Below are 19,892 nucleotides of genomic sequence, written 5' to 3'. Positions count from 1 at the left end.
TATGAATTACTATTACAGTTGAAAATAACTGTTTTCTATTTCTATTTTAAACTGTAGTTTATAGTGGGTAGCTTGACTATATTTAAACCATATTAAATTGAGATGAGATTGTTGCTTCGCAAGCTACATTTTCAAAAGTAGCTTTCCCAACTCTGATTTGCACTTTAGCAGTTATGTCTTTCAGTATTTTCATGCAGACTTAAACACAGACCAGCAGAAATGTTGTCTGACAAAAGGGATGTTAAGGACCCCTTGTGAGCACTATTTTAGATTGTTCAAATAGCAATTTCACTGTTATGAAACGTTAAACCACTAAACCTGGGAAACCTAGAGTTGTTTAAATGGCTTCATGGCAGAGCTGTTTCTTGTAAGTTTAACTTTCAATGATGAAGTGGTTATAAACATACTTTGATTTTGAACTTGGCTGAGGTGCGGTGAGTTGGCTGGATTGTTAAGTTGTTAGTTGGTGGGGGTGTTGTAGAAACAGCGTGGGGTGCGTCCAGAGTTTGAGTATGAATTGATGTTGTAATTGCTGGAAGAACTTCTTGGCCGAGAGCATTGCTGACTCTGGATGTTCGCAGCGAGACGGTACAATCTCAAGTTTGCATTATAATTTCTGTAATTAGTGCATAGTGCTTTAAGCAAACCCTTCCTGCCCAAGTTGTGAATTTTTTTTTAATTCTCATTAGTAACCAATGAGTATGGAAAGAAAATATGTACTTGGAGAAAGATTGGCCTTCAAGTTTTCAGCCCTCACATATCACCAAAAACAACGCCATTGGGCCTCAGGAAAGTTTGCGGTAAGTTTTTGAGGCTCTGTCTGGACTTTTGTGAGCGAAAAGGGAGGAAGAAAGAGGCAGTAAGAGGGGCCAGTGAGAGGGGCCAGAAGAAGAAAGAAATACAGAAAGAGTGCAAATGGATGCAGTTGTCGGGCACTATCAGCCACGCGGATCGAGAAAGGCTTTTTTTCCCCCTCTGGACTTTGTGAGGCTTGGGCTCACAGCTCTATTGAAATACAATATTGGTCCCTGCCGACACAGACAATGATGGCTTTAAACCGCCTCGCTTTCACTGTTGTGTGTTTTGCATCAGGGAGCAAGTATCACTCAACTGGGTCGGCGCAGACAAAAGGCTCTCTTCTTCACCCCTGCCAGGGTTCAAAGCCCACTTGGATTTTACTCCATGACGCTCCATTAGACTGCCGCTCATATCCATACCATGTACTGAGTGCCCTCACGCATTGTAATCATGATCGTTGTTGTTCCCTCCACCCTGACAGACAGGAAGCAGAAGAAAAGCGAACTGGCCAAAGCACAAGAGCAGACCGCTGTAAACATCCGTGCCAGAGAGATCAGATTGTTGTTGGTGGCTTCAGTATGTGAAACAAAAGCCTGAGGAATGCTATCTGACATATCTCAGAAGAGTAAGCAACATGAAGTGAGTGAGCAAGAGAAATAGCTTCTTTTTTTTGCAAGTTGTCAATCCCAAAGTCATTTGCAAACAGAAGATTCAAGTGTTTGATAAACAAAATAAATGCTTTTATAGGCAAAATTCACTCGACTTTTTTGCATGCTGCTTGCTGAAATTCACTACAGTCCACAGTCTCGTGCTCAATTTGTCTCAATCAAGGTTTTCAGTCTTTATTTTCTGTATATCCAGTGTCTAAAAAACAAACAAATGCAATGGTGCAGTAAATAAAATAAAAAGGGGCTAGCTGTAAGATTTTTTTATGAATTAATTATTATTATTTTTTTTTGCCAATGTGTGAACAGCTTGTAATGAAACTTAAGAAACGAGAGCTTCCCCGACCTCCTAGGTTGTCTATGAAAGCCTGTAGACTGATTTGTATGTGAAGGACTCGGGATGTTTTTGCTGAGAAAATCAAAAGGATGTGATATTAACATGTGCTACCGAAAGCCTCTCTTCCATTCAATGACACAAGAAATTAATACTTATAGAATGTTCAGGATGATGCCAAAAGAGCCATTCTGAACTGTAATGTCAATGTGTCATGCAAAGAAAAGGGATACATTCAAACTATAGTCGCATGGTCACCGTGATTTTGCCAAGTAAGACATGATCCTGGATCATAATATTTTGTTGATCCCGGAATAACATTCCTGTCCCAAAATTTAGTCCTTACCCTATTCCTACCCCTAAACCTATCCCTACCCATATCTTTTCCCTAAAATCAGAGGGAAATGATAGGTGAATAACACTGATGATGAAGCACCTCACCCTGGGTCTAAGCCTAAACTTGACATAAACTGTAAACTTGTCCCTCAAATCTGATTGGTTGATTGGAAAGTTGTTCCAGGATCAACAAAGATGTTGATCCAGGAACATGTGGTACTTGGTGAAATCACGTTCACCATAGTGGCACATAGCCAGATCTAGATGGTCTCAAATACACATTGTAATCAAACTATCAAAACAGCAGAGCTTGTGCAAAAATATCCACATCTCCATGATCAGATGCTTTCTTAACTGCTGTTTTCTCACTGCTGTCATCATAAAAACACGCTGTGAGTATATCGGGTTATTGAATCACGTTTAGTCTCTTGTACCTTACGTTTGCATAAGTGCAAGCACAAGCAATAAGTTGCTGGCTGCAGTTCACTTAACAGCCACCGGCGTCACTAATAATAAGGGTTTCTGAATTCTATAGCCCCTTTCATTTTGGAACCTGGTTTAAAGGTCCTGTATGTAACTTTTTTCACTCTACTAAAGCATAAAAATACCATAATATATTTGCATATATTGAGGAAACATGCTAAGTTCACATACTCGTTTCTCTGAAAAACAGTTTGGTCAAAAACTGTTTTTGTTTTGGTCTGTGTGATACTGCACGTTGCCAATTTGCCAATTTTCATTGTCATTTGCGCCCGTTCATGTTGCGTGTGCTCAAACTGGCAACTCGACCCGTGTGAGCGCCGTCCAGTCTGAGGAGTCTGAGGAGCATGTGGCGGGAGAAACAATGATCTCCGATATTTTGAATTTGGACTGCAGAACCTATTTCGACCACTAGTTTTCATTCTTACAGACTGCACCTTTAAAGTCCCTGTAAAGGCAATTCTAAAATAAAAATCTAAACACATTATAAATGTTAGAAATGTATTGCTAAAACACATTACAAAGACTGTGAACTGTGAAGTACTGAATTGTGGAGTTAGACCGTTAAACAGTTTTCACCATTGCTGTGTTCAGGATTTTTGGGGGGGCGGGGCTAAAACGGTGGCTCCATGATGCCCTTGAGGCACTGAGGCTGGCCCCTCCCCTAACAATATAACTAGAGCACATTCGCATCAGCTCGCCGCTCAATCATTTTACACAAGATAATTTTATAAACTTTTGTCGGAGACAACTGTGATTCACTGATAGTCCGCTCTTACTGGTGAATGGGGCCAAACCGACTATCTCCCGCCTTCTCGAACATCCATTCCGGCTGTAGCGGTGACAGTTGAGAGGCGGCGGTAGCTTTCCCGCGAGTGGGCATGGTTTCAGCGCAGCCAGCGGACACGTCCCCAGCGTTTGAGAGCAGAGAATACTGCTCATTTTTTCAAGATTTTGATAACTTATTTTATTTACTTGGTGGCTTTTTTATCATTCAAATTTGGCTGGCTGGCTAATAACACATTTTTCTGTGGTGTGACAAACTCAGAACACATTCTTAATTTTGGCTTTACAGATACTTTAAGTGGTCTCATAGCCTGGCCAAATCACTCAAGCCTGGTCACATTACACCTTCCTTTATAGCTTAACAATTAGGCAGCCAAAAACGTCATCAATTTGTGCCTATTTACACTCCTGTTCAAAAGTTAGAGGTCAGTAAGATTTTTTAAAAAGAAATTAATATTCTTTTCAGCAAGGATGCATTAAATTGATCAAAAGTTGAGCGTAAATACGTTGTTTAAGAAAAAATTCCCCCCCAAATATTAATAAGATATTAATATTAATATTCCCCAAAAGATAATAAAAAAACAATATTAAAATATTAAACGGTTTTCAACGCTAATAATAATAAATGTTTCTTGAGCACCAAGAAACAGCTGGAGCTGGTTGGGTAGTCAGTCTGAACAGTGCCCAAAACTGTTTTAAAACCAGCAAACTAGTCCTGCCTGGGAGATCAGCTTTTTCAGCAGGATTTCTGAGTGTGTAAGCGTCTCTAGGCGATTGATCCAAACAGCAGGTCATGGATAAACACCAGCAAGTCTGATAGCATGACTCCTCTGTGCACAAGCACCATGAGTCACAGGTCGTTCTATTGGATCCCCTCCTCTGAATGTGCTTTGTCAGGACTTTGCAGTGGCCTGAAACCATGTCCTGGAGATGTGTGAAAATCAACATGTCTCAACTAGCCATCAGGATTCCAGCAGCCTACAGCGGAAAGCGGACTGGAGCTGTGCCGATGATGAATGAGACATGTCATTTTCTGCTATGCTATAGTGCCATTAGCACTTCGTTTTTGTTGGCAAATGGCTAAAGAGCTCAATTCTCCTATGATGCTATTGTTGTGGTTTTGTATCAGTATCTTGGTAACAGATTTGCCATTTTTTTGTGCTATTTGCACATAACTGGTTAACAATTGAATGGAGGCCAAGACTGTGTTTACTCAGCACATTCTAGGGCCTTGTTGAGTCATGAGTGCAATATGTCTTGGTTCGTTTTCCTTATGCAGATTTATTATGTAAATTGTTCTTCATTTTAGTGGAAAAAGGGAGAATAGGATATGTATAACATGAATAATACAAAGCAAACGCTGCGACTAGCTTGGCAAGTACAAATGCAACAAAATAGAATTACAAGTTTCCATGTAGCTTCCTAAAATATGTAAAAAGCTTGTGGAAATGTAATTGCAGCACCATTAGTGGCACCAAACGAAATGGCAAAAATAAAGATGAACTGTCAACCTACGCATGAAAAAAATGCTATACTTAAAATGATCTCTTTACATTAAACTGGAGAAAGTATAACATCACAAAAATGAACAGTTACGTGCTCTTCATGCACCGTGCATATGAGCGGATTTTAAGCTTTCCCCTTAAGCCTTATATGAGGTGAGTTTTGTCTACAAACACAGGAAGATAACACCGTTCCTCTCACTGCATTCCAAGCCGCAGATCTTTCAAAGATCGGTCCAGATGTTGTGCTCAGTGATCGGAAGAGAAGATTAAGGATTCACTGAACAAAAGTATAATGACAGCTGTTGATGTAGACACATCCAGAGTGGCGATCTTTACTACCTAATGGATTATGGATCAGAATATAATCATACACACATATTTGGAAAATGCAGGACCAGATTGTTAACGCATGTTAACAACATCATCAACATCAGCTGATTCTGATGTATTTTTATTTAAAATAATCTTTTTAAGTAATAAATATGTAAACATCCATAAAACAACATAAATGTACTTAAGACTTCATATTTAGCCTAGTAGGAATTCACAGTATAACAGTACCATATTGGATATTGGTCAATATTTGAGTTTTTATTATTATTATTGATCTGTATCAACTAATATTGGATATTTATTGTGCATGCACATTTTCCCAATTTTTTTATATTTAGATTACCTTTGCTCTCAACTAACACTCACTTTATTTTTAATAACTCTAAAAAATTCAATAATTTTTCTATTTAGATTTTAATTTTAGTCGTGCTTTTCTTATTTTTATTCGTTTTTATATTTCTATTTAGCTTTAATTAGTTTTTATTTTAGTTTTCCTTTTACATTTTTTTTTTTTTATTGTTAAAAAAAAAGAGCTTTATTTTGTTGTAAATTTCTTTTATTTCAGTTAGTTGCCATGGCAAGTTAAAAGTACAGATTATGCAAATTATTATAATAATTTTTTTGACACTGTTACCATGTGTCCAAAGGGCCCTTTGCGGTCAGATCTTTCTTTTAAAAACCACGACTCAAGTTACTGGTCTCGAATTCAGCTTGTGTGGCTCAGAAACCAGTAAACAATAACATCCCAAAGGGGAACTGTAGGGTCATTCTAATGGTGAAATTCTCAGAAGACTCTCATTCACTTAATATCTGTTTGTCACTGTGGTTGAAGTTCATGTTTTTGTCCATTGTGGTTCTCTGCAAGATAAAAAAAAAAAAGCATTGTCTTGCTAATCACACAGAATGCTGAGCCCGGGCATTGTCTTCCTTCCTTTGGGATTGCGGACTTGAGAAGTGTCCTAATGTCATGCAAGTCTATTTGTCCTTGACACGTTTATGCAGCCGAGAGCGCCGCATTTCTTATGGTTTACATATGAACCCCTCTTGACTATTTTTTTTGGACTGCTTCCAGATGTTCTCCATTTTTCTGCGGGGCCGTGTGCTCAGCGTGTACAGTATCCGTTTGCTTGCTTCACTGTGCTAATGAAGGAGTGCTGGGTTACTCGGCACGCCAAAACTTTCCTCACCAGTTATATTTAAGAGATTTTATGTATTGACGAAACTCGACTCTGTCCTGACACCTAGCTCAGTGTCTCTCAGGCCTTGTTCACCTGTGTGGTCCCTGGCTGGATGGTTGGAGGACAGATAAATCTTCCTGTCCGTGACTCCTTGGCGGCACAGAGGAGGTTTGGAAGGGGCTGAGGCCGGTTTGTGGGGTCATGGCTGTGAGAGAGAGAGTTTGGCCCTGCTTCTTAAATGGAGAAAGATAAGCACCCAAGGACATCTGGCTGAATCACAATGAGCCTTGAAATACCTACCTGGGGCATTGGCACAGATGTGGCCTTCTGGATTCACACACCCACACTTAAATCGCTAAACGCACAACCAAAACCTTCCTTCTCTCTCTCTTTTTTTTCTTTTCTTTCACAGATAAACACACACACATACACACACTGTCCTTCAGTTCTAATCCAGCATGGAGACTGTAAGAGGGTCGTGTTTCATGTGCCCAGGCGCCACCGGCCTTCAACGACAGATGGATCAGATCCCAAGACATAAACAATTCAGCAAAGCCCTGATTTACTGCTCCTAAATACAATGTTGAAAACCTAGAGGGGCGATAGGGTTACTGGCCATCCCGGTTCCGCCAACTAGCGGGACTTGTCCGTAATACACTATGCAGCATTAAGATTTGCTCTGATTTGCAAAGGTAATGAATTGATACAACCTGATATAGTTGGTCTGACCAATGCAAAACTTTTCTCTATTTTGCGGATATTTTGGCAACCTGAGCAAAAACATTCTTTATACCAGAGCTGTACAGCAATGTAACTGATGTATTTTGAGTTTGCATGCTACACCTGTCGTGGGTGTATAATTGTATATGTCTCAAAGTTTTGTTACTGTGCTGTGCCCATCATCAGTTCCACCAAGCCACTCTTCCCGCAACTAATTTGGCCTACATGCGCTCACATCATTCTCTTTCTATGAAACCTGTAAACCGCATTCACCTGTTCTAACTCTACAGCTACACTTACTCTACAGCAGTTGACCAGAGCACTGCAATTATTTCTCATTTAAACTACAATCAAATGGATTTCCCCACTCATTTCAGGTCTGTCCTCTGCGTGGCAATTTATTATTTTTGCGCGGCCACGCACACGCGCAGCTTAGAGGGAATATTGGGTCTAATGTGATAACTTTTACATTTGTTATTTATCACCAATTACTTAATCCTGAATATCCAGTACAGTGGCCTGTACTTTATGGAAATGTGAATCAAATTGCCATTTATTTAAACTTGTTTCCCACAATGAACTCTGTTCCAAAATTTAGGCCTGGTTTCACAGACAGGGCTTAGATTAAGCCAGGATTAGGCCTTAGTTAAATTAAGACATTTGAGTAGCTTGATGACTTAAGTAGATGAAACATTACTGGTGTGCATCTTGAGACAAAACAATGGCACTGACATATTTTAAGATATCTCAGTGCAAGTTGCTTTCAGTTTAAACAGCAATAATGCATTTTAGTCTGGGACTAGTCTTAGGGCCCTATCTTACACCCGGCGCAATGCAGTGCCAAGTGTGACGCAAGTGTTTTTTGCTAGTTTCAGTCCGGCGCAGTTATCATTTTCACATTCTGCACCACGTTGTTTAAATAGCAAATGCATTTGCGCCCATTTGTGCACCCATGGGCATGCTGGTCTGAAAACGAGGTGTGTTCTGGCGCATTGTTGGCGCGTTGCTATTTTGAGGCAACAGAAATAGACTGAGCCATTGACCAACTGAAACCTAGTCTAAAGTCAATGGCGCAATATTTTTTTTGTTATTTAATGAGCGCGTTAGTAATGTGCGCCTATAGGCGGGTCCGCAACGTGCGTACACTCTGCCTATTAAACACACAGGGATGCACAGCAGCACACAAACATGCCAAATATTAAAAATAAAAGGATTACATTGTAAAAGATTATTTTTGTGTACATAAAGATATGGTGGAATCCGGCTTGTCCCGTAGATGATCTGCTTGCGCACTTTTAACTAGACAAGCAGTTCCGTTTGCGCTCTAGAGACGGCTTCGGTTTTTCCACTATCAAATTCCGTCATGTAAATAGCGAATCTGCCATGGCGTGAGCGCAACTGGCATTTAAAGGGAATGGGAGATGAGACTCTGATTGGTTTAACGTACGTAAATCCCAAAACACACCCATTACTCATTAAGAGAATAGGGACAACCCTTTTAGACCATGCCGAACATTTTTCCCGTCGTTAAACTAGCAAAAGTGGATTCGGAGACGCCCTAAGTGAACTTGTGCCGTGCGCTTTAGACCATGCGCTTAGATCGTTAAAATAGGGCCCTTAGTGTGCTGATATAGTGACAAATATTGGGCAAAAAGTAATCAATTTTTAATTACCGATCTATTTTTATTGATAGTTCTGAATGAAATATGTTTCATTTCTTAATCAGCATTTCTGGATTTATTAAAAATAACTATATATACTAACCTAACAGGGCTTAAACCTAGTCCCAGACTAAAATGTATGTTTGACCTGTTTTAACTGAAAGCTACATGCACTGACATAATCTTAAAATATGTCAGTGCCATTGTTTTGTCTCAAGATGTACACAACGTAAGGTGTTTTTCTAAGGCACGTTTATAAAAACTACTTAAATGTCCTAATTGAACTAAGGCCAATCCTGGCTTAATCTAAGCCCTGTCTGTGAAACCAGGCCTAAATGTATTAAAACATTTTATATAATGATAAGCCATGACTTAGTGCTCTGTTATAATGATGGATCCTGAGTTTATTTATATTTGTGCCTCTGAGTTCAGAAACTGAGCAAATATGCACACTGTCTTTCTAACATCCTCCTGTTAGAAATAACAGCGTCACTTGCCCTTCATATTGTGTGAATTTTGCAAGCTGTTTGTCATGCAACCTCTTGGAATGTAAGTCAGGTCACAGAGTTCATAAATTCATCTCATTTTGTTTGAAGCGGCCATTCTCCTGTTTGTTTTGGACTGGGTCTTGGATGCTTGTTTACAGAGTCAGCATGAATGCAGCCGGTCAGTCAGCAATTACGGCAAGGTTAGTCTCTGAACGCTCCAAATCCTCCATGCCCCCTCACAGGCTTAACTCTGTCAGATAGAGGTGAACACACTGGGTCTGAATTGTGAGGAAGAGTGTTATGGGGTCATAGTCAAAACTCAAATACATAGTAATTGTACCTCATTGCGGTCTTTAAGTATTATTTTTGGGAATTTGTACTTTTTCCAAGTACTGTTGCAACTAAAGCTTGAAGTCTTACTCAATAACGTTTTAGTGGAAGCTGTTTGGGCTAAGTAATACTTTTATTCAGCAAGGACGCATTAAATTGACCAAAAGTGACAGTAACATTTATAATGTTGCAAAAGGTTTCTACTGATTAAACACGGTTCTTTTGAACTTTCTATTCATCAAAGACTGCTGAAAACATGTATCACAGTTTCCATAGAAATATTAAGCATCAAACTGCTAAGTTATTAATAAGCAGTTTTCAGCACTGATAATAATAAGCAGTTTTCAACTTTGATAATAAACATTATTAATAATTGGGTACCAATAAAAGTTGAGCAGCAAATCAGCAATGATTTCTGAAGGATCATGTGACACTGAAGACTGGAGTAATGGCTGCAGGAATAAATTACATGTTAAAATATATTCAAATTGTATCAATATATCTAACAATATTACAGTTTTACTGTATTTTTAATGAAGTAAATGCAGCCTTGGTGAGCATTAAAGACTTCTTTCAACAATATTTTTAAATATCCTGTTTATATGCATTTAATGTCAGTTCAAATGTAAGAGTTTGTGCACGACATTTCGGCGCAGTTTGTTTGTTCTCAATGTAAAACAGGGAAATGAAAACAGTGATTTGCACTTTTGCTTTAGACATATTGAGCCATTGCAGGTTCGAGTCCTGCTTGTGACATGTCGAGTTCCATTTCTCCTCTTTCTAATATTCACATACAATTAAATTATGTCTGTTTTGGCACAACAACCTTGACTAAAATTAAAAGTATTTGTCTGTCATTTGTCGAAAAAGTATGATATGAACAATTGTTTATTGTATATTGCGCAGAAATACATTACCACTCACACAGACAGCAGCTGCAAGGTGTCAGTGCTGCCCTCTTATGCACATTGAACTAACATCCTTGTGTAAAATCTTTCCCAAGCACAGCCTCCCTCCTTCTGCTCCCCTCATACATACACACATTTCCATTTTACTGCACAAACCATAAGAAACTGTTTCCTGTCCCTCTCTCTTTTCCCAGTGCCAGTGTGTTGTACAGTGTTACAGTAGACAGGCTGTGTTCTCCTCTCAATAATAGAGAGAGGTGCACAGCTGCGATTTGCTCTGTAATGGCCATGGCACTGGTCCAGACTGAACCGCAGCACTGGGTATTTAAGTGAAACTGAACACCTAGCAGTGACTGTGCATACTGCTTTCACTTCCTCATGCAATATTTTTTCCCCCATGAAGAATCTGTCAGAGCTGTGGTGCAGTGGCCATATTGAGCGATGGTGCACCTGTGGGAGATTCAGCAGTTTGAGTCCTGCCTGTGACATGCCCTGGAATCCATTCCCTCTCTCCCTAATATATATTTTTTGTGCCTCCATGCTAGATACCGGTCAAACAAGGATAGAGTGAAAAAAACAAAAACAAAAAAACAACTCTGTAGAGACCCCAAGAAAGAGTCTGACCATCTCAGTTCTTTTCTATTTGAAAGTATTTTCTATTGAAACAGAAGGTTGTCAGGACATATCGTATAAATTGTCACTTTTTTTTAACCAGCCAATAGCATTCAGTTTATATCAAATCAGCAAAAATTCAGCAGTGGTCAACCAATATTTGGCAGCTTTTTCCCAAATATTGGCTTTAGTTTATTATCTAGTTCAAAATATTTTTTATTGATTTATTATTATTATTTTTAATTATTTATTAGTTGCTAAATTTTTCTAATAATTTCAAATTATTTTAATAAGTATAAGGTAAAATAAATAAATTATTGATTAAAATATTAATTATTAATTAAAATAAAATATACATTTTATTAAACACAGACACACACACACACACACACACACACACACACACACACACACACACACACACACACACACACACACACACACACACATTAACTTTATTTAACTATTCAATTTAAATAATCATATCCATATATTTTTAAGATATCGGCATTGACCATTTAAAATATTTAGCCCTGCTAAAAGGTTTTGTCAGCTTTTGGCCTTAAATATAATGGACATGGTCTTGGGGTTTTAATCGGAATGCATTAGTTATGTCACATTGTCTTTTCTGGGAATTTAGGTTAGGATGACGTTAGATGATGCAGTGGAATGTTCTTTTGGTAGAGCAGTAAGATCTTGACTCATTAAGGAGTCTTGCATCTGTGCTTTTGATTAAGAGCCATGTCTGTGACCATCTCTGCAGCCCTGTACATCAAGACAGCTTTTTCCTCGCTGTGAGAGCTGAGACATAAGAGATATTTCCATGGATCTCAGTGTCCTTATCTAAAGGGTTCAGGGAGACGGATTCTCTCGACTTCAGACACGCTTGCATTGAAAGCGCTGCTATAGACAGCAAACCAGCCCAGTCAGAGAGGCCCTTTCAAGCCTGCAATCTGCTCCCTCCATCACTGCCACCTCCACAAAGGCCTGGCTGGAAGGTGGTAGCCTGATACCCTTGCGGCAGGCGGCAGAGAATGGCCGTGTTTTGACACGGGCCGCTTGGGCGGTAATCCTTTAGTTCCAAGTTAACTCACTCATTCATCTCAATGGACAAAACTGCAATGATCTCATCAGTCTCTGCAGTGACCTAAGGATCAAAGTGCCAGAACCTTTCCCTCTGCCGGCAGGCTTATATGTGTGTGCGTGTGGATGGATGGAGCATCTCAAAGAGAGGGGAAACAAAGCATTCATTCTGTGGCAGTAGATGTGATAAGGGCTATAAGTATAGTGTGTTCTGGAGAGAAACTCTGTAGGCCGATAAGAGAAGAATTACTCTATGGCACATTTACACTAGATTAGATGCACTACTCAGAATGTGAATAAAAATACCAGCTGGAGGGGATTGGGCAGTGGTTCTCAACTGGTTTTGCAGAGTTGCAAATTTAACCCGTACACTACCATATGTTGTTGAAAGAAGACTGTTATGCTCACCAAGGCTGCATTGAAATATTATTACAAATTAAAATAACCGTTTTCTATTTCAGTGTATTTAAAAATGTTATTTATTCCTGTGATGGTAAAGCTGAATTTTCCTGCCAAAAGCTGCCATTACTCCAGTCTTTAGTGTCAGATGATCCTTCAGAACTAATGAGCCTTCAAAACATTTTTAATATGATTTTGTGTTCAAGAAACATTTCTCATCATTATTAACATTGATACTAATACTTCAAAAGAAGAAATATAATCTTTTTTAACTTCTTTACAGTCATTTTTGATCAAATTAATGCTAAAATATTAATTAAAAAAATACATATTGACCCCAAACGTTTGAATGGGTGGTGTATTTATTCATGAAGGCATGTCATGCAAACTGTGCAGGTTTTTGGCTCAATTTTTCCAAGCCACAGATGAATTTGTGGCAAATTGTGTTGATCCAAGTCTATGGTTTAACAGCACAACAAAAAACAATATGACAAGCATTACTTCCCTTCTAAAAGTTGATAAGCCTATTGTTTTTCAGTCTTAAATTGGTTGACAAGTATGGGGTTTTCAATGGCTGATGCTGATTCTAAAAGAAGGATAGCAAAAGATTTGGTTCCTGACCCACGAGTTGAGAACCACCAGATTAAAGGAAGCTAGCAAGGGCAAAAAAGCCATATAAATGTATCAAGAGAGGCAAAAAAGATAATAACTTGAAAAATAGTAAACAATTGTACAGGTGCATAATACCACTAATAAAAACAGTTAGATAAAGATGTTTGTGGTCAGAACTCAAGTTATCTAAAGTTATATTAACATGACAACAGGTGAAATCTTGTAGTATATTTGGTATTAGTTGTGGTACTAAACTCTATGCAAACCAGTATCGGCATACTTTTGGTCTTTCACCATCCGGTACAGTGCAGAGCCATGGGACTTATCAGACGTTTAGAGGGTGTGGCATTTCCCTTGTCAAAACAGTTTGTGTCACAAAAATAACCACATTCTATCTTTTGACAAACAAGCGTAATTTTCTCTTAGCAACTTGAGAGCAAACAGCGGATAGCCCGTGTCTCTTATCCCTCTCTGAGTGTGTGATTCCACAGCATGGCTGAAAATAAACAAAGTCAAGCCAGTTTAATCTAACTCACAGGCCATCTTTGTCTAATCAATTTAGCGAAAGTTAAACATCAAACACCAGCTCTTGGCCGCGGCTCAGCGTGAGGCAGAGCGGATGATTGTTTTATCAGGTGGAATTCTTAGATAGAGAGACTGGAGCCTCGTAAACCCAAACAGGAGATTTTGAAGAGGTGAAGGGGACAGAGACAACATTGCCACCTCCAGCCTTAGAATCTATCTCAACGATTGCCAATTTAATCTAATGCTATTCTCCATTATTTTAACGCAAGTTGATAAATAAAAAATGCACACACAATATCTTTTTTTTGTTGTTTTTTTGTTTTGTGATATTATTCGCATTCTGCAGTAACAACACAATGTTTGGCTGTAGCACAATGTTTGATCCAGGAAAATAGTGCTGAGTTTTGTGCACTGCAAAAAAGGCTTCTTAATGAATTTAAGGCATCTTTCTGTTAATTGTCTAACATATTTTATGTTTTACAGTAACAAATATATAAAAACCCTAAATGAACATATGAACTCATAGATTGTATCTTAATTAAGTGCATTTTGTATATTTTGTCACATATTTTTTAACTTATTTATACTTAAAGGTGCAATGCGCAACATTTCATGTAAAAAATACCCGTTTTTCTAACCCATACATGCTTAAACAATTGCCTGATGGGCTGAATGAGCCCTTCTCTGATCTCTGCGATTGCCTCTATAATCCTGTACAGTAAAATAAATAAGAGGGATTCGGGACGGAATTTGAGACTGGGCGTGACGTCATGCGTGTTCACGCCAAGCGTATCGCACAAGCGCTGAAAAGTGAAGCCAAAACGTCTCGATCGCCCCCCGGTGACTGGTCCTAGTATAGGTCATAAGCCCCGCCTCCCCGTGTTATTCAACGGGACGTGAGACCAACTAAACAATTAAATTACACTTCAAATATCTTTTTTCCAAAGGTGGTTTCTTTCATTTGCTGTCGTTTTTATCACGCTGATGTAAGTTCAAGTGTCTGTTTCAAAAATAAGTTAGTTTTTAGTTAGTTACGTGATGCGGTGGTGTAACGTCATGATTGACAGCTGTGATTGACAGGTTCTCTGAGTGAAGTAGTCACTGAAGCACCAACGGACATTTTTTTCGGGATCTTCGGAGGACTGAGGAGATTGTGTTTACTTTATTTTAACAAGCCTCTTGTCGTACTGCAATCAATTTTTTAAAAAGTGTGCAGAATCCACTCTCCCTGAGTGCATTCTGCGAGAGTGAGGGCGGAGCGTTGATTTCGCGGCTTTACTTCCTGCTGACTACTGCGCAGGTCTGGTCCCGAGATCGCTACTGCGCAGACTCAAGTTCCAATATGTCAGCGCCATATCGGGACTCTGGCGGCTTCAGTTCTCATCAATGGAAGAGAGCGAAGGGGCGTCGTCCATCTTTTTTTACAGTCTATGGTTCACACTCACCATAGACTATGGCTATGTCTGGTTGCAGTTTCGCTTGTCGCCAGAGGGGGCATAGTTCTGCAAAAACTCAGAGACTTGCGCATTGCACCTTTAAAGTCAAAGTGAACTGAAAGTTGCGATCAACTTTACTTCAGTGTTGTGACATTTTCTGAGTGTTACAATCTTTAAAGGTCTAGGAGATGGAACGTAACATTCAGATATCACACTACTGTGGCATAATGGCATAATGCCCTTTTCACAAGATGTAAAATAAGTCTTTGATGTCCTCAGAGTGTGTATGTGAAGTTTTAGCTCAAAATACCCCACATATTTTTTTTATATGGCATGTTAAAATTGTCAATTTTTGAGGGTGAGGAAAAACACACTGTTTTGTGTCTGTTCCTTTAAATGCAAATGAGCTGCTGCTCCCTGCACAGGGGGTGGAGCTTCAACAGCTTGCACTCACACAGACATGTACTGAACATTTCAAAAACTTTTAGCCTTTTATGTTCAAACCAGAGTCAGACAAAGATGGAGAGACTCAAAAAGAAGTGACAACATGTAGAAGCAACAGGACATTTCTGAATGGTTAGTTGATGAATTTATGTAGCTTATGTGTAGTTATCTTCTAGTCATTGATTCGCATATTCGGTCTTGATAATCTATAAATCGTGTTCAGGGGGCGGGGTTTATGTAGATTTTAGGGTTGGTGATGTCACTAACCCGGGAGTAATGGGCTGTAGTCCCTACCAGCCGTTTGTAGTCCTTAAAAAGCAATTTCTTTAAAAGCAAATATCTCCCTTTGCTTTGTACTTTGGGCATTGTAACTTTGCAGATGTTGTTTATGCTCAAACAGCAACATTACACACTTTTTATTGTACAAACTGTAACTAAAGTTAGAAAAGTGAAATCATAATCAACCACCCCTTTAAAGAACCAAATATAACAAAATAATTCCCTTATACTATTCCCCACAACCTCTAACCTAATAAAATAAAATGTGAAAAATAAACTGAATTCTTCAGCGTATTCGATGCCCTAAAATCCTTCTCTAACTAAGAAAACAAAAATACAAAGGGTGGCGCACACTTCTTACCTAGTGTGTCTTAACACCTGACAATACTACGGGCACAATGTACATCCCGCGATCTACTGACCTGTTCTTTTTTCCCACATAGATAGGCCTAATGAACATTAAACTCAGAACATTGGCGTAAAGCACAAATAACACTAAGGAAATTAATGTTAGACTACACATACACAAATGGGATTTGATTTTTCTGATACAAAGTATGCAACACACACTGCTCCCAAACGAGACGCGTTGGAAATCTTTTAAAACAGTGGGGCGACAGCAGATTGGATGCAGAAGAGCCACCCTGATGAGGATTGACAGCTGACACGGTCTATCATAGGAACATGAGAGCGAATAGGAGGCGTACAAGAGAGGGAGAGAAAAACAAAAACAGAAGCACGACAAGAAACACGTATAGAACATAACATGAGTGAAAATAGAAAAATAGTGGATGTGGCTTGTTTTTTCCCGCTGGGAATTGATTGGATCTAGAAAAGTGGGCGTTCCATTCAGCTCGCTGTCAAAGTTCGCAGCAGACTGACAGCTAAAGGGAATGTTCTACCCAGGCCGGATAAGGAAGACCATTCATTTTCAGATTCTGATCAAAGATAACAAAATCAAAAAAAATTTGTCTAAATCATTCCATGGATGAATTGTTCACCACAAGACTAGTAATTTACACTAACAAAGTAAATAAGGTCCATTTTACATTTGGCAGACGCTTTTATCCAAAGCGACTTACAGTGCACTTATTACAGGGACAATCCCCCTGGAGCAACGTGTCTTGCTCAAGGACACACTGGTGGTGACTGCTGGGATCAAACCAGCAACCTTCGATTTACCAGTTTACCATTTCAGTGGTTTAACCCACTAGACCACCATCTCCATTTTGATTACATGCCGACATAAAAAATGATTGTAGTAAGACAGTACACTCAAAATACACTCACTATACACTGTTGAACATATCTCTAAAAACAAATCTTAACATCTGTAAATTTATATAGTCATGGATTAAGTATTTTTAAATAAGGGTTAGGGAATTTAAATAGGAAAAAAAACTAAACTTCTTTTCTTTATCATTTTAGTGTCTGCATTCTCTGGTAGTAGCACCTTGTTTGCGCCTGGCAAAAAGCACTTGGTTTTGTGCACTGCAAAAAAAAAAAAAAAAAAAAAAAATTTGCTAAATTTTAAGCTTTAGATTAGACATATTACAAAATACATAAAAGAGGAAATATATGTACTTGTTTTGTCACATCTTGTACGAAAATCAGTGTAGTAAGACAAATTACACTCAACTCAAATACATACACTATTAAATATATATTTAATATATAAAACACTAAAAACAAGTCTTAACTCTCTTTTATTTTTATCTCGTCTCATGTAAATATATAGTGGCAATAATTCTTTTTAGATATTTCACATTTAAAAGCATTAATGTTATTTGAAGATAAAACATAATAAAAATACCTGTTAAGAAAATAGGAGTTTTTGCATTTTTATTTATTTATAGTAAATCTATAATGGGTCTTAGGCAACTGTTTGGTAAATTCATCCCTGTGCAAAAAAACAGAGACAAAAAAGTGCATGTTCATCATAAAGCGGAACCTCTCTGTTCTCTTTAATGAGGTCAAGTGTGTGTTTGTGCCTTAAATTCATACAAGCACACACAAACACACAACGTGATGGCTATCAGTTACCCACGTGCTCTGGTGTGTCTGCACAGAGGTAGACATATCTGTGTGTTTGCACGCTTAGATACCGGCAGATAGACATCACAGTGCACTAAATGGGTTTAAGGTTGAGGTCACAGATTACTGAGCAGTGGTGATAACAGCACACAACAGATTGATCTGACCCTCAATCTTTACCTCATTTATTCTTCTTCAGCCATGCAGAAAGAACCAAGATGCACAACACACACAAAGATTTGCGTTTATAACAGTGCCAAACACTCGCATAGCTCTACATTGTTTCAAACAGAGTTCAGTCAAACTGAGTCGTAGTGAAGATCATGTACAGACACATGGCAGCGATTTTATCAAATTTACAAGAACATCTCTTGACAGCACAAATCTCTGCTTTGCTAAGCAAAGTTAAGTGTGTTGCTCTGACACAGTCACAGAGAATGTGTAAACATTGCATTGTTTCGAGAAAGCAAACTTTATAAATTACTGAAAGAGTTGTTTTCGAGATCTAATGTTTTTCTTTTCGCATTTAGTTAAAACTGCCTTTGTGAATTTGTGCAGTTAAGACTTGTTTCCACATCTGAGATACAGTTTAAAATAGATTGCAATCACAATTCAGATACAGAATATATACCAAAAACAGCTTGTCACTGGGGCAGTATCATCAAAGAGATATCTGTGTATCTTATTTTTCTTTATACCTTGCCATATTTGCAAGAAAAACCTGCAATTTTGAGATATAAAGTCATATTGTACGAAATAAAGTCACAGTTGTGATATATAAAGTTCCAATTGCAAGAAATAAAATCAGAATTAAGGTCAATGGCAGTGCAAATTCTCAAGAGCAATTTCGATACCACAGTAAAAAACAAATATGGTAACATTCTTTAAGTAGTTACAGTAAGTAACTCGAATTCAAATAAGTAAATCCTTCTCTTATTCGAGTAATGGTTAAATATTGTGATTAAATAAAGAGTAAAATATCTGCCTAATTGGTACTTTATATTAACCAAACTGTAGAAAGACTGTTATTGTTAGTATTTATTTGTATTTTAGTCCCAAATTTGTAGCAACGCACAAGTACATTTGACATCCCTAAAAGGGAATAGTTATCACCAACTTTTTCTCAGTTTTCCCATTTCTCCATGCATTATTCCATATCGTTTGTCCATCATCTTCTTTAATAGCCCTGCCGTTTCCCACGTAAATCTCCCATTCCCCAAAACTTCACATGGCCCAAGTGAACGCTGTGAATGTTATGTTCATCAAGGCTTAATGTTTTGCTTATCTTGCATTATTAGGCATCTAATTAGAGGATGTTTGTGAACTAAAAGTTTGGGAGGACTATCGGTCACATAACAAGCTCTGTCAATAAGAGTCAACACCCTTCCCTCTGAGCAAGGAATTGCTGTCAGCAATAGCAATAGAAGAGAGAGATTTACGGTACATAAGGAGTTGACAGAGTTTGATTAATTATTGCTTTGCACAAGAAAGCAGGAATTATGAAGGTTTCACAGACAAATAGACAGGAACAGCATGGTCTCCGCACAGGAACTGTAGTGTCTTGCTGACACTGTTTGTTCTCACTGAGGTTGATTTGTTGATTTGAATGATAGGTTGCTGGTGTGTTAAATGACATGGTGTGATCGGTTTCCCATCACCCCCTGCAGTGATGCTAGCCTGTGGGTTTGTACGGGGAGGTGCAGCTGTCTCCTATCAGAGCCTGTAGTTTCTTTGTAACTCAATCTGGCCGGACGGGCCCATGCAACACTATCAGACAGCGGTTAGTGCAGTGACCTGTGAAATCAGGTCCAGACTCATACTCTGGGCTTCACACTGACCATGCCTTACTTACTTTATCTCTTGAAACATGATCATTTCAACCAGTCCGTTCTTCTGAGGCCTGGATTTGGTCAATTTAACTACTCTGTTTGCTATTCAGCGGTAGT

At 38.6% G+C, this 19,892-nt stretch overlaps 1 protein-coding gene and 1 long non-coding RNA gene across 3 annotated transcripts in view; one reads left to right on the top strand and one right to left on the bottom strand.

The window, feature by feature from the left end:
- Nucleotides 1-19,892, top strand: part of tgfbr3 (transforming growth factor, beta receptor III) — a 113,891-nt gene that overhangs the window by 37,022 nt on the left and 56,977 nt on the right. The gene's annotated exons all lie outside the window — the stretch shown is intronic.
- Nucleotides 1,734-11,544, bottom strand: LOC309474495. Its single transcript, XR_014197329.1, has 2 exons — nucleotides 10,320-11,544; nucleotides 1,734-9,962 (listed from the first exon to the last, which is right to left on the bottom strand). It is a non-coding gene; the product is annotated as an uncharacterized lncRNA (long non-coding RNA).

The sequence above is a fragment of the Leuciscus leuciscus genome, assembly GCF_965113295.1.
Source record: "Leuciscus leuciscus genome assembly, chromosome: 14".
Taxonomy (NCBI): domain Eukaryota; kingdom Metazoa; phylum Chordata; class Actinopteri; order Cypriniformes; family Leuciscidae; genus Leuciscus; species Leuciscus leuciscus.
This window is presented reverse-complemented; position numbering and strand designations above follow the sequence as displayed.